This window comes from Dasypus novemcinctus, chromosome 15 (assembly GCF_030445035.2).
Source record: "Dasypus novemcinctus isolate mDasNov1 chromosome 15, mDasNov1.1.hap2, whole genome shotgun sequence".
Classification (NCBI taxonomy): Eukaryota; Metazoa; Chordata; class Mammalia; order Cingulata; family Dasypodidae; genus Dasypus; species Dasypus novemcinctus.
The window spans coordinates 108,083,219-108,098,425 of NC_080687.1; the positions used below are offsets into that span (position 1 = coordinate 108,083,219).

The window sequence follows — 15,207 nt, forward strand, 5'->3', positions numbered from 1 at the left end:
AGTATTCTCTTCCTTAGGAACTGCCAAACAGTCCTCTGCAGGGGCTGTACCATTCTACATTCACACCAACAGTGAAAAAGCATCACTGTCTCTCCACATCTTCTCCAACGTTTACAGTTTTTTTACTTTTTATGATAGCCAATCTAATAAGTGTGAACTGATACCTCATTTAAGTTTTAATTTGCATTTCCTTAATTGCTAGTGATGTTGAACATTTATTCATGTGTCTCTTTGCCATTTGTATTTCTTCTTCAGATGGTGATCTTTTCAAGGCACTTGCCCATTTTTTAATTGTTTAGTTTTATTTTGTAGCACATATTGAATAACAGCAGTGACAGTAGGCCTCGTAGTCTTGTTCTAGATTTCAGTGGGGAAGCTTTGTCCTTCCCATTGAATTCAATGGTAGCTGCAGGTTTTTCATATATACACATTACCATATTGAGAAAGTTTCCTCCTTCCTATCTTTGGAGTGTTTTTATCAGGAAAAGGTACTGTACTTTATGAAATAACTTTTCTGCACCAATCAAGAAGATCATGTGATTTTTCTTCCTCAACTTATTAATATGGCTTATTACACCAATTGATTTTATGCTGTTGAACCACCCTCTGCATCTGGGATAAAACCCACTTGATTGAGGGTCATAATTCTTTCAATGTACTTTTTGGACTCTGTTTGCAAGTATTTTGTTGAGGATTTTTGCATTTCTATGCATTAGAGAAAATGGTCTGGAATTTAAATTTTTTTTTAGTATCTTTATCTAGTTTTGCTGTTAGGGTGATGTGGGTTTCATGGAGTGAGTCTGCTGGTGTTCTTCCCTTCTCAAGTGTTTGGGGAGAGCTTGAGCAAGATTGGTATTAGATCATCTTTGAATGAGTGGTAGATTTCACCTGTGAAGGCATCGGGTCCTTGGCTTCTCATCCTTTGGAGGATTTTAATGACTTTCAATCTCTTATAATATGTTGTGCTTTTCTACTTCTTCCAGGGTCAGTGTAGGTAATTCGTGTGTTTCTAGGAAATTATCCATCTCCTCAACATTGTCTGGTTTTTTCATATACAGTTGTTCATAGTATCCTCTTATGATCTCTCTTATTTCTGCAGGATCAGTAGTAATGTCCCCTCTCTCATTTCTGATTATATTTATTTGTGTCTTCTCTCTTATTTCTTTGTCATTCCAGCTAAGGATTTGTTGAGTTTGTTGATCTTCTAAAAAAAACCAACTTTTGGTTTTGTTATTTCTCTGTATTGTTTTTTTTGTTCTCGATTTCATTTATTACTGCTCTGATCTTTACTACTTTTTCCTTTGGGTTGGTTTGGCCTAAGTTTACTGTTCTTTTTCAGTTTCCTTCAGGTGTGTAGTTAGAACTTCAATTTTAGATCTTTCTTCTTTTTTAATCTAACACTGCTTTTGCAGTGTCCCATAACTTTTGATATGTTGTGTTCTTATTTCATTCACCTCAAGATATTTGAATACTCCTCCAATTTCTTCTTTGACCAACTTATTATTTAAAAGTGTGTTGTTTAATCTCCATATAATTATGAATTTCCCTTTTTCCATCCATTATTGATTTTGTTTCACTCTGTTATTATCAGAGAAAGTGTTTTGCACAACTTCAAACTTTGTAAATTAATTGAGACTTGTCCTGTGACCCAACAAATGATCTCATCTCTTAAAAAGTAAAGTACACTGTGCTGTTTGGGGATGCAGTGCTTCATAGATGTTTGTTAGGTCTAGTTCATTTGTCATATTATTCTTGTTCTCTTTCTTTATCCTCTGTCCTGATGTTCTATCCAATACTGAGTGGGGTGTATTGAAGTCTCCAACTATTATTATAGAGGAACCTGTTCCTCCCTGCAGTTTTACCAGCGTGTTCCTCATGTATCTTTGGTCACTCAGGTTAGGTGCATAAATATTTATTATAGCTATTTCTTCTAGGTGAATTGCTTCTTTTAAAATATATAATGACCTTCTTCATCCTTTTTTTTTTTTTGGGGGGATTTATTTATTTATTTAATTTCCCCCCCTCCCCTGGTTGTCTGTTCTTGGTGTCTATTTGCTGCGTCTTGTTTCTTTATCCGCTTCTGTTGTCGTCAGCGGTATGGGAAGCGTGGGCCGTGCCTTTCCTGGGCAGGCTGCACTTTCTTTTCACACTGGGCGGCATTCCTCACAGGAGCACTCCTTGCGCGTGGGGCACGCGGGGGACACCCTTGCGTGGCACGGCACTCCTTGCGCGCATCAGCACTGCGCATGGCTAGCTCCACACGGGTCAAGGAGGCCCGGGGTTTGAACCGCGGACCTCCCATATGGTAGACGGACGCCCTAACCACTGGGCCAAAGTCCGTTTCCTCTTCATCCTTTTTTATCAGTTTTGACTTGAAATCTGTTTGTCCAATACTAATATCACTACTCCAGTCTGTTTTGGTTACTATTTGCATGATCTTTTTCCAACTTATTACATTTATCCTGGTTGTGACCTTATATCTGAAGTTGGTCTTTTGTAGAAAACATATCGATGGCTCATACTTTTTATTCATTCTATCAGTCTAAGTCTTTGGATTGGGGAGTTTAAGTCATTAACATTTAATGTCATTAATATAAAGACATTACTTACTTCATCTATTTTGTCCTTCATTTCTCTCATCATATCATTCTATTGTCTATCTTTTTACCCTTTAATTTACCCTTCTTAGTAATCTTCATTTCTTTACTCTTCTCCAAATCTCATCCTTGTTTTTTCCTTGCAGGCTGCAGCACTGCCTCTAGTATCTCTTATAATTCTGGTCTTTTGGTAACATATTTCATCAATTTTTATTTGTCTGTGAAAACATTGAACTCACCCTCATTTTTGAAGTACAGTTTTGCCAGATATAGAATTCTTCTCTCCTCCATGGTTTCTGATGAGGATGCAGCAGTTAATCTTATCAAGTATCCCTTGTATGTGTTGCTTTGCTTTTCTCTTGATGCTTTCAGAATCCTCTATCTCTGATATTTGTCATTCTGTATAGTGGGTCTCAGCACATGCCTCTTTGGATTTAATCTGTTTGGGGTGCATTGTCCTTCTTGGATATTGATATTTATGTCTTTCATAAGGGTAGGGAAGTTTTCAATCATTATTTCCTCAAATATTCTTTCTCTCCCATTTCTAGTCTCTTCTCCTTCTGGAGCACTGATAGTGTGTATAAACAATTGCCATTTTCATTCAATTTGCAGAGTCCTGGATTCATTTTTTCCATTCTCTTGTCTTTCTGTTTTCCTGACTTTTCCAATTCAGATATTGTGATTTTCAAATCCCTAATTCTGTCTTAGAGCAATTAAAATCTGCTTATATGTATCACTAATGTATTTTTAATCTCATCCATCATGTCCTTCATTCCCATCAGGTCTGTTACTTTTCTTTGCAGACTTTCAAATTGTTCTTTATACTCATGCAGTATCTTGTTAATATCCTTTATTTCTTTAGTCATATTTTCTTTAAATTCTTTGAATTGATTTAGGAGAGTTGTGTGATTATCAGGTCATTTGGTTTATTTCTTTAGGCCACCTCTTCCTGTTTCCTAGTATGGCTTGTGATTATTTGCTGATGTCTAGCCATCTGAATATGTTGGTGAATTTACTCTGATGGCCAAATTCTCTCTTCCTTTTTTTTCCCACAGGTCTTCTCTGGTATTTGTTTCAGCTTATTCTAAGTTCTTAAAATTACCCCATACTTACCTAGCAGGAGAGGTACAAAGAACATGAAGCTGATTTTTCCCAGGGTGAGGCCAATCCATTGCATTCTGGATATGTGACTTCTCTGAGTATGGGAAAATCTCCTGCCTAATTTGTGGTAGTGGGAAACTCCATTTGTGTTCTACCATTTTTTAAAAATTACCCAGCTTAGGTTGTCAAAATCAGACCAGGAACTCACCAATGTGGTATAGATTTTCTCCCAGGGGCTAGGATACATAGGATACAGAGAGAACCAGAAACATTTTTTCCATACAATTTTCAGATGTATCATCAGATGGTGCTCAAGAGCACACATTTCCATGGAGGCGTTTCAGTCTTCGCTTTCCTGTGTTTTGGTCATCCAGAGTTGAGATTCTTATTGGGATCTGCTGGACAAATTTACTCATGAAAAGTCTCCCCATCTCCCCCTCCATTTTGCCTTGAATAGCTGAAAGGGAGGAAGAAATCTGTTCCCATCTCAGTCAGCTGCAGTGAGCCAGGGGTTTTACCCCAGCTTAGTATATGTGCGGTTGGGAGGGGACCCAGCGCAGACACTGCAGGGATTTGGTAACTGACATTTGTTGTTTTGGGTTCTTCCTCTCTCTTTCCCTTACCCTCCTGGGACTTGTGTAGCACCATACTGGTTTGCTGACCCCAAAGCCGTTCCCTCAGATAGCTTTTGGCTCTTTCTCCATTGTTTTTGTGAGAAAATTGAGTCTTGCCTGCCTAATCTAATACATTTTCCCACATTTCCCTTTCATTGTAGTTTTTATTTGAATTTTCCTAATCGCTACTGATGTTGAGCAATATTTCATTAGTTTTTTCTCCATTTCTATTTCCTCTTTGGACAATTGTCTTTTCAACTCTTTTGCCCATTTTTAAAATTTGATAGTTAATCTTTTTATTGTTTAGCTATATTATCTGTATATATCATGGATATTAAATCCTTATTTGATATGTGGTTGCCAAATATTTTCTCCCATTGACTTGCCTGCCTTTTCACCCTTTTCACAAAGTCCTTTGAGGTACAGAGGTGTTTAATTTTGAGAGATCCCATTTATCTATATTTTCCTTCATTGATTGTGCTTTATGTGTAATGTTTAAGAAACCACCATCCTTCACAAGATCTTGAAGATGTTTCTCTACAACATCTTCTAGGATTCTTATGTTTATTGGCTTTATATTTAGGCCCTTGATATCTTTTGAGTTAATTTTTGTATAAGTTGTGAAATAGGGGTCATCTTTCTTTCTTTTGTATATGTCTATCATTTTCCCATTACCATTTGTTGAATAGAATGTTCTGATCCACCTGGGAGGACTTGACAGCCTTGTCAAAAAATCACTTCACCATAGCTGTGAGGGTCTATTTCTGAGATTTTTATTCAGTTCCATTTGTCAATCTGCCTGTCTTTATGCCAACACTGACTTCTTTATATCTCTTGAAGTACTACCTCAAAGATATCTCCTTTCTTAAATATTACAAAATGTCTGAAGGAAAGTATCTATAATTCAGCCAATACTATTCTTGAACTGCTCTTTTTGCCAAAACTGGTATAAAAGATGATACCTCTTATTTTTTTATGTAACATTTTTTGCAATCTATGTATCTTTTTTTAAAAAAGACAATTTAATAAAGAAAAAGAATTTTGAAATTAAAAAAAGATGACATTGACATACATGATTTCTACTTCACATGAGTCAATGACTGGGAGAGTAGATATCAGTAAAAAATATGTTATAAAGAATGAGTAGATCATACTTTGATGTTAGAAGAATAAATTTTTGTGATCCCAGTGTAGGCACCAGTGTTGGATTTGAATATTCAAGAAAATCTTCCAAATTATTAACACCTAAACCAGGAATTGAGTGACATTCATGCTAGATTTTTTCTTTTTAAAATTTTATTCTTTGAGCTCCACACACTCCATCCATAATGTACAATCCATGGCTCTCAGTGCAATCACATAGTTTTGCATTCATCACCAGAATGAATTTAGAATAGTTTCATTACTCCAAAAAGAAAGCTACCATATTCTTTATTCCCACTATTAATGCTCTTTAGCATTGTTAATGTACATTTGTTACAGTTGTTGAATATATTACAGTATTACTGTTTACTGTGCAAGAATTTGCATTATTAGTATTTTCCCATATAACACCCTATTATTAGCACCTTACACAAGTAGCATACATTTATTATACTTCATGAAAGAGCACTTATATTTGTATTATTAACTACATTCATCATCCACAACAGGATTCATTATGTTATATAGTACCAATTTCATTCTCTAGTTTCCTTCTAATGACATATACAACCATAAGCTTCCCCTTTCTGCCACAATCACTGCCATATATGAACACTGTTAACTGCACTCACAATAATTTGCTACCATCACATGTATCCATTTTTAAACTTTTACAGTCAACCTCATTAAATTGTCTGCACACATTAAGCATCAGTTCCCTATTATCTGTCCTCATTGTATCTCCTGGTAACTTATGCTCTAGATCTTACCTCCATGAGTTGACTTATTAGTTTATATTAGTGAGGCCATGAGAGATTTGTCCTTTTGCATCTGACTTATTTCATTCAACATGATGTCCTCAAGATTCATCCATGTTGTTGCATACACTGGGGCTTCATTGTTTCACCCGTGTCCCTCCCAGTCCTCTGGAATCCACCCACTTCATGATCTGTGCAGTTTCTGCTCTTTCATATACACTTGCCCTAAATCATTTTGGTCATCCCACTTGGGATTTTAAGAATTATCACTCCCTCAAGCCTGACTTTTAGATATTTTACCTGTACATTTGGATATCATTCATGCAAATTAAAATCTATTTCATGAAGGAGTTAATAAGTTTAAGAATGTATTCATTTGGACAGATCAATGTCACCCATTCTCCAAGTCTAGCCCTGAAAATACCATTCATTAGAAATTAGCAGGAATACATAGATTATAATGTTGTGCCAAGAGACAATCCTTGTAGGGCAAATCTCAGAAAATGTAGGATGGATGAGCGTAAGGGTGTAGCTGGTTGCCCATCTGCTCTTTTAAGAAAAGGCTTACTGAAATCCAGTCCTGTATTTATCAATATTGCTGCAATGTCCTTCAATTTATATATAAATATACACAAGTGTAAAAGCATTAATCATTTATAAACTATACATTTGTCCCTTAAACTTTTAATAATTAAGTGTATTCAAAGAACAAAAATGGTAATGTGTCATAAACAAAGTAAGCACCCACTTTTACCTTAAGTCTAGAAAAAGGAAAGATTCACATAGATTTCCTTATTTTATTGTCAGAATAATCCTGTAGATTATTTTTTTCAAACAATTTCACAAAGGTTATGATTAGAAGTTCGGCAAACTTTAATAACATGACCAAATTACATGCCTAGAAGATCACACAGCTGTGATTTGAATGCCGCTTAGCCTGTGTGCCAAGCTTAAATTCCTGGTACATTATTCACCACACCCAGGCTTTACCTGGACTGTCCCATCTCCCATCACGTGTCAGAGGCCGCACCCTGTGGTCACAACCACCTCCCTTTGGGCTTGTTCACAGGAATCTCCTCATGCCTTCATGCCTCTTGCCAAATATCAGCCTCTGACCTCTGTCTTGAATGTCTAGGTTAATCCAGTTACACATTTCAGCATTACAAATCCAACATTTAATTTCTTATGTCCGTCATACTAACTGCTACTGCTAGTGATCAAGACCTAAATACCTGCATTTCTCCATGATTGCCTCTGACACCTCATGAGATTAGGATATTGTTCCTGGTATAAACCCAAAGTCACTACTCCTAGTGACTATCAAATATATCTGGCACCTCAAATGTCTTGACAATTATATTACTGCTCTGATCTCTATAAATACATGAAATCTCCTCCATAGCTTTCGATCACACTTATTCTAACAGAACACCTCACTTTTAATGTATAGAATATCCTCTTAAGAAGTAGATGGATCATCAATTTTCAGATTTCCCTTCCATAGCATAACATCTTCAAATATTCCTTGCAACCATTCACATTGGCTACACCTTCTCTTCTATTAAATTGAGAAGTGTTGTTACCTCTGGCTGAGACCAAAGTCTCTGGTGAACTCTTCCTCTCCTGATTTTTTGCTGACTATAGAATTGATTTTAAATTGAATCTCCTAAATCAGAAACTGCTCCCTCTTCTCACAATCCATCTCACCATTGAAGCGCATTCCATCTATTCCATTGTTAAACAAAAACTTCCTCCTAACCTATTTCTCCCCAAGTTCCTGATCTCCTGTCCTTGCCTTCACAATCAAACTACCAGCACAGTTACCAATTCCTCACCCCACCCACCCTTTGACTCACAGAGACCAACAATGATTCCTCAAAGGAGAGCTGGCTAACGTCAACATGGATTTCTCCGTAAATAAATCCTTACTTGGAACCACGGAAGAATTGAACCATGATCTGGTTTTGGAACTTCTTTTTCCTTGCTCTCTCTGAAATGCTATTCTTCTGACTGTTTTCAAACTACATTGGTCACTGCAAAGAACAAATCAAACAACAGTTTGACTAAATCCTAGCACCCTCTCTTCTCCTTTTTTATAAACTATCCTTACATCTTCCCAAATTTATTCACTTACTTTTCATTTCTTCCATTGCTCTTCCTAAGATGAAAGTGACCAAACACTGGAATCCTTTTCTGAGCTGTCATTGCTACTTGGTTAATTACATGGACTTAATATGGAATACTTCTCAGAGCATAAGCTCTCCCCTGAAATAGAAATACTACACCTCCTTTACTCTTGCTTAAGGCCTCCACCAGGCATAGAGACTGATACTTTGCAAGCCCTCTCAAACCTACAAAAGACAACTAAACAGTGCTATTCTGTCTAAACTAATCACTTTTTACATTAATTTCCACCCCATTCCACAAACACTGCCTCCCCCATACTCATTTTCTTTCAGTCTTAATTGAAATGAGAATTCCTCAGATATCCTTTCAATGAACTCCACTAATGATAGCCCTTACATTTGCTCCCCCTAGACTTAATTAAAACTCTAATATTCCTGTCTGTCTGTAGGTGTTGTGTATAGTCTGCCTCCCTCACTGATCAGATCACAGAAAAATCAAACCCCCATGCTAAGATGAGACAAGATTTCCTGTGACTATTACCTGTGCATTTTATTTTATTTATTATTATTTGTTAATTTATTTCTCTCCCCTTCCTCCCACCCCATTTGTCTGTTCTCTGTGTTCATTCGCTGCATGTTCTTTTGTCCACTTCTGTTGTTGTCAGTGACATGGGAATCTGTGCCTATTTTTGTTGTGTCATCTTGTTGTGTCAGCTCTCCGTGTGTGTGGTGCCATTCCTGGGCAGGCTGCACTTTCTTTCGCACTGGGCGGCTCCCCTTACAGGGTACACTCCTTGTGCATGTGGCTCCCCTACGAGGGGAGCACCCCTGACTGGCACGGCACTCCTTGCACGTATCAGCACTCTACGTAGGCCAGCTCCACACAGGTCATGGAGGCCCAGGGTTTGAACCACAGATCTCCCATGTGGTAGACGGATGCCCTATCCACTGCACCAAGTCCGCTTCTCTACCTGTGCATTCAAATGAGGAGCAATATGCTCACAGCTACCTAGCCTGTCCTCAGAAGACCTACCCAAGGTAACTGTAGTTGGATTAAGCAGTTTTATTTTGATAAGAGCTCATCTAAAAAATAAAAGAAACCCTGGTGAAAATTACCCTAGTATTCAAAAGAACCAAAATAGATTGGATAAATCAAAGATTTCAAGTCTTCATTATTGATACTGTCACTAATACTTGAGACCCCAGCTTCTTTTGCTAGAATAAAACAGTTTCAATGCTGAATTATCCTTCTGGCATGTGACAATCTCTTCAGTCATAGAATCCAAAGAATGCATCCTGATTAACTTGGATACCAATCAAGGTAAATCTAATCAAGATTTTTATCTCTTTCATGTTTTTAAATCATGTCATTTTTATTGATCCATATTAATAAAGCAGTTTATCCAGAATGTACTAGCAATGACATTTGGTAAAATCAACTAGTTATGCATGTATCGCTTCAGTCATTATTAGAGCATTTTCATTTTAATTATTTCAATAATAATAATAAACAAACAAAAAAAGTCTTCACTTCTCAATCTCTCTGTGAATTCCCCTGCTGTACATCGCTGTTATTTCTGGCTCTTATTGCACAATTATTTATCTATCCACATACCATAATGTCTACCTAAAGTATAATCAGTGGCTGTTAATATAATCACAATGTTGTGCATTCATGACCCCAAAAATTTTGGGACAATTACATTACTCCAAAAGAAAAATTCCATACCACCCTTCAGTCCTTCCCCTACTCTACATAATCACTACTCTAATTTTATCTTTATAAATTGATCTATATCTACATTTTATATAAATGAAATCATACAATATGTGGTACTTTGTGTCTGATTTCTTTCACTTCACATGTGGTTTTTTTTTTTTTCTTTTGGTCTGATACTAACATCTCATAGTACTAACATACATTTGTTCACTTTCAAAGAAAGATGTTATATATGCAATTTAACCCATTGTTGTAGTTCACGTGTGCATTTCTTATGCTATACAGTCCTGTGTTACAGATTTAGTTTCCTTTTAGTAATATACATGATGTTAGACATTCCATCTAAAGCAATTTCATACCCACTTAATAGCAGAGTTAGTTATTAACATGATTTTGGGCTTTTACCTTTTCTCCTCATTTGCAAAGATTAACATATTTTCTGTTGACCCATATTCAAGTGATTTAACTCTATGGGATTGCACAATATATTTAGATCACAGAAGAACAATCATACAGAATTTCTCCTTTTGTGCCTGGCTTGCTTCATTCAACATAATATCCTCCAGGTTCATTCATGTTTTCATATATTTTATGACTTCATTTCTTCTTAAAGGTGCAAAGTATTCCACCATAATAATAGACCACAGTTTGTTTATCCATTCCTCAGTTGATGGAACCCAGATGGTTTCAACTTTGGCAAACATGAATAATTCCACAATGACCATCAGTGTGCTGATGTCTGTTCCTAACAGTGCTCTCAGTTTTTCTAGTTATATAACCAGTAGTGGTACCATTGGGCTATTCAACTTCTTTAGGAAGTGCCAAACAATCCTCCAGAGTGGCTATACCGTTCTTTAATGCCACCAACTATGAATAAGTGTTTCTATCTCTCCACATCTTCCACAACCCTTGTAGTTCTCTGTATTTTTACTAGTGTCCATTCTAATAGGTGTGGAATGATATCTGATTGTAGCTGTGACTTACATTTCCCTAATCACTAGTGAAGCTGGACATATTTTCATGTTTTTTTGCCATTTATATTTCTTTGGGCAAATGTCTATTCAAGTCTTATGCCCATTTCTTTTGAGCTGTAGCATTTCTTTATATATCACAGATATTTAGCCCTTGTCAGGTATGTGATTGCCATATATTTTCTCCCGTTGATTAGGCTACATTTTCATCCTTTTGACAAAGTCCTTTAATGTGCAAGAGTGTTTAACTTTGAGGAGGTCCCATTTATCTATTTTTTCTTTTTCTCACACTTTGGGTGTAACATCCAAGAAACTACCACCTATCACAAGGTCATTTCTCTAAATTTCCTTCTAATAGTTTTGTGGTCCTGGCTTTTGCATTTAGGTCTTTGATCCATTTTGAATTGATTCTTATACAGGGAGTGAGATATGAATTCTCTTTCATTCTTTTGGTTATATATATCCAGTTCTCCCAGCACCGTTTGTTGAAGAGACTGTTTTCTCCTGTTAACATGCATTTGGTAGGTTTTCAGAAAACCAGTTTGTGATTGAGGTGAGGGCTTGTTTTGGGACTGTCAATTCTATTCCACTGATTGATGAGTCTGTCTTTTTGCCAGTACAATTTTGTTTCAACAACTATAGCTTTGGATTATGTTTCAAGGTCTGGCAGTAAAATTGCTCTCACCTCATTCTTGTTTTTTAGAATGCTTTTGTCTTTTCAGGTGCACTTTCCCTTCCAAATGAACTTGGTAATTGCCTTGTGTATTTTGTTAAAGTAGGCTGTTTGAATTTGATTGGTATTACACTGAATCTACAAATCAGTTTGGGTCAAATTGACACCCTCATATTTTGTCTTCTAATCCATGAATGTGGAATGTCTTTCCATTTGTTTAGGTCTTCATTGATTCCATTTAACATTGTTTTGTAAATTTCTGCATTTAAGTCCTGTATGTCTTTGGTATTTGATTCCTAGGTATTTGAGTCTTTTTGTTGCTATGGTAAATGGAATTTTCCCCCTGATTTCTTCCTCAGATTGTACAATACTAGTGTAGAAACATTCTGATTTTTGTGTGTTGATCTTCTATCCTGCCACGTTGCTGAACTTGTTTATTAGCTAAAGTAGCTTTGTCACAGACATTTCAGAATTTTCCAAGTATAGATTCATGTCATCTGCAAATAGTGAGAATATTGCCTCTTCTTTTCCTGTTTGGATTACCTTTTTTCCTCTCTAATGACCCTAGCTAGAACTTCTAAAACAATGTAGAATAACAGTGGTTTCAGTGGGCCTCCGTCTCTTGTCCCTAGTCTTAGAGGGAAAACTTTCACCTTTCCTATTGAGTATGATGTTGGTTGTGGGTTTTTCATATACACTTTTTATTATATTGAGGAATTTTTCTTCTATATCTACCTTTGAAATGTTTTTATCAAGAAAGGAGGCTAGATTTTGCCTAATGTTTTCTCACTGATTGAGATGATCATGTGGTTCCTTCCTTCAATTTGTTAATGTGGAGTATTTTGTTAATTAATTTTCTTTTTTTGAACTACCTTTGCATACCAAGAATAAATCTTATCTGGTCATGATATATAAATAATTTGATATCATTCTGGATTCTATTTGGAAGTATTTTGCTGAGAATTTTTGCATCTCTGTCCATTAGATATATTGTTCTCTAATTTTCTTTTAGTGTAGTATCTTTACCTGGCTTTGGTATTACATTATGTGGGCTTCATAAAATATGTTGGGTAATTTTCCCTTATTTTCAATTTTTTCTAAACATTGAAACAGGATTGGTGTTAATTTTTTTTTGAAATGTTTGGTAGACTCTCTCTTTGAAGGCACTTTTGTTTGGAATTTCTTTGCTGGGAGATTGTTGATGATTGATTGAGTCTCTTTAAATATGATTGGTTTATGTCTTGTATATCTTGTAACATCAATGTAATAACATCAATGTAAGTAGTTTTGTGCATTTCTAGAAAGTTGTCCATTTCATCGAGGTTGTCTAGAGTGTTGGCATACAGTTTCTCATATCCTCTTATGATGCTTTTTATTTCATGGAGTCAGTCATAACATTCCCTTTGATTTTTTATTTATTGCATATTCTCTTTTCTTCTTCGTTAGTCTACCTAGGGGTTCATCAATATTATGATCTTCTCAATGCATCAGCTCTTGGTTTTGTTGATTTCCTACATTTTTTTTGTTATTGTTGTTCTTCATTTCATTTATTTATATTTCATCTGTATTATTTATTTTCTACTGCTTGCTTTGGGAATGGGTTGCTGTGCTTTTTCTAGTTTCCTGAGGTGTTCAATCAAGTATTTCATTTTTACCTCTTTCCACTTTTTTAATATAGGCAATTAGGGCTATAAATTGCAAAAGTTGGAGAACTGCCTCTGAGAATGTTTGATTACTACCTACTTTAGCTGCAAGCAGGATTATCTATCAAACTGATCTGGCCCATGTTGCAGAAAACACACTCCAGTCACACACTGGCCTGAGAGGACCATTACAGAGCACCATCTTCTGATGGACCAAGGATTTGCAGATGAGAAAAGTAAAAGTAAAGAATTGAGAGGCTTTTTCTGTTCTTTACATCCTCCGCCACTCAAGGACCTGGGGAGCTAGTCTGCATTAATGGGTCCAGTGCCCAGATCTGAGCAACTAACAGGGACAACCCTAAAGACACAGAACAGATAGAACCATAACACCCTGCCCCCACTGCTAAATCCCTATAAAAGATAGAGGAAAAGAGAGCATCTGAGTAATCTCACCATCCTAATCAGATGCCTAGACATCATCAAAACACTACAAGCCATACTAATACAATGGAAGAAATGGCTCCAAGAAAAGGAACATATCAAAGCACCAGGAGAGATTCAAGATTTGAGAAAAGTAAACAACGAGATGTACCCAAATTTCCAAAATCAAATTAATGAGTTGAAAGACAATATGGCTAGAGAGATTAAGGACATCAAGAAGACACTGAGCTGGCATGAAGAAGAATTTGAAAATTTTAAAAGAAAAGTAACAGAACTCATGAGAATGAAAGACAAGATAGGTAAAATTTAAAAATACAGCATATTAGAGGCATATAACTGCAGACTGGAAATGAAAAAAGAAAGAATATATGATATAGGTGACAGAAGTGCTGAAAAAGAAGAGAGAAAAGAATGGAAAAAAATTGAGCATGGGCTCAGGGAGTTCCCTGATAGCATGAAACACAACATATGTGTATGGGAGTTCCAGAAGGAAAATACAAGGAAAGGGGGGCAGAAAGTATATGTGAGGACATAATAGCTAAAAATTTCCCAATGGTCATGAAACAAATGAACTTACATATTCAAGAAGCACAGCATACCCCAATCAAAATAAATGTGAATAGAACTACTGCAAGACACATACTACCCAGAATGTCAAATGTCAGAGATAAAGAAAATTCTCAGAGCAGGAAGGGGGAAGGAAACCGTCACATACAATGTCTGCCCAGCAAGGCTTACCATGGATTTCTCATCAAAACCTTGGAGGCAAGGAGGCAATGGAATGATACAATTAGGACACTGAAAGAGAAATAGTACCAGCTGGGGAATTCTTCATGCAGTAAAATTGTCCTTCAGATATGAAAGGGAGTTTAAAATATTCACACACAGAAACTAAGAGAATTCATAAAGAAGAATCTACCTTTGCAGGAAATAGTAAATTAAGCCTTACAAATTGAAAGAAAAAGAAAGGAGAGGGATGCTTGAAGGAGAGTATAGAAGAAAGAATAGCAGAAAGGTTAACCAAAAGAATAAAAAGACAAAAATAAGATACGACATATGAAAATCAAAGAATAAAATAGTAGAAACAAATAATGCATTTACAATAATATGATTGAATATGAATGGATAAACTCCCAATGAAAAGATATAAGCTGACAGAATGGGTAAAAGAAACTTGAGCCATCCATATGGTGACTACAAGAGACTCATCTTAAACCAGGGATACAAACCAACTGTCAGTGAAATGTTGGAAAAAGATACTCCACAAAAATAATAATAATAATAATAAAAAAGAAAGTGTAGCAATGCTAAGATCAGACAAAATGGACTTTAAATGCAAAAATTTATGAGAGGTACAGAAGAACAGTATATATATATTAATAAAAGGGATAATCCACCAGGAAGAAATAACAGTCATAAA

At 36.0% G+C, this 15,207-nt stretch overlaps 1 protein-coding gene across 8 annotated transcripts in view; it reads left to right on the plus strand.

Annotated features, from left to right (window-relative positions):
- The window catches only part of LOC101419144 (thrombospondin type-1 domain-containing protein 1-like), a 69,588-nt gene that overhangs the window by 40,008 nt on the left and 14,373 nt on the right, over positions 1 to 15,207 (plus strand). Inside the window, exon 3 of one of the 8 annotated variants that reach the window (XM_058276821.2) lies at positions 9,613 to 9,660. The exons of the other annotated variants lie outside the window; for them this stretch is intronic. The gene's annotated coding sequence lies outside the window, so the exon portion shown is untranslated. The remainder of the gene's footprint in view (positions 1 to 9,612; positions 9,661 to 15,207) is intronic. 8 annotated transcript variants of the gene reach the window in all.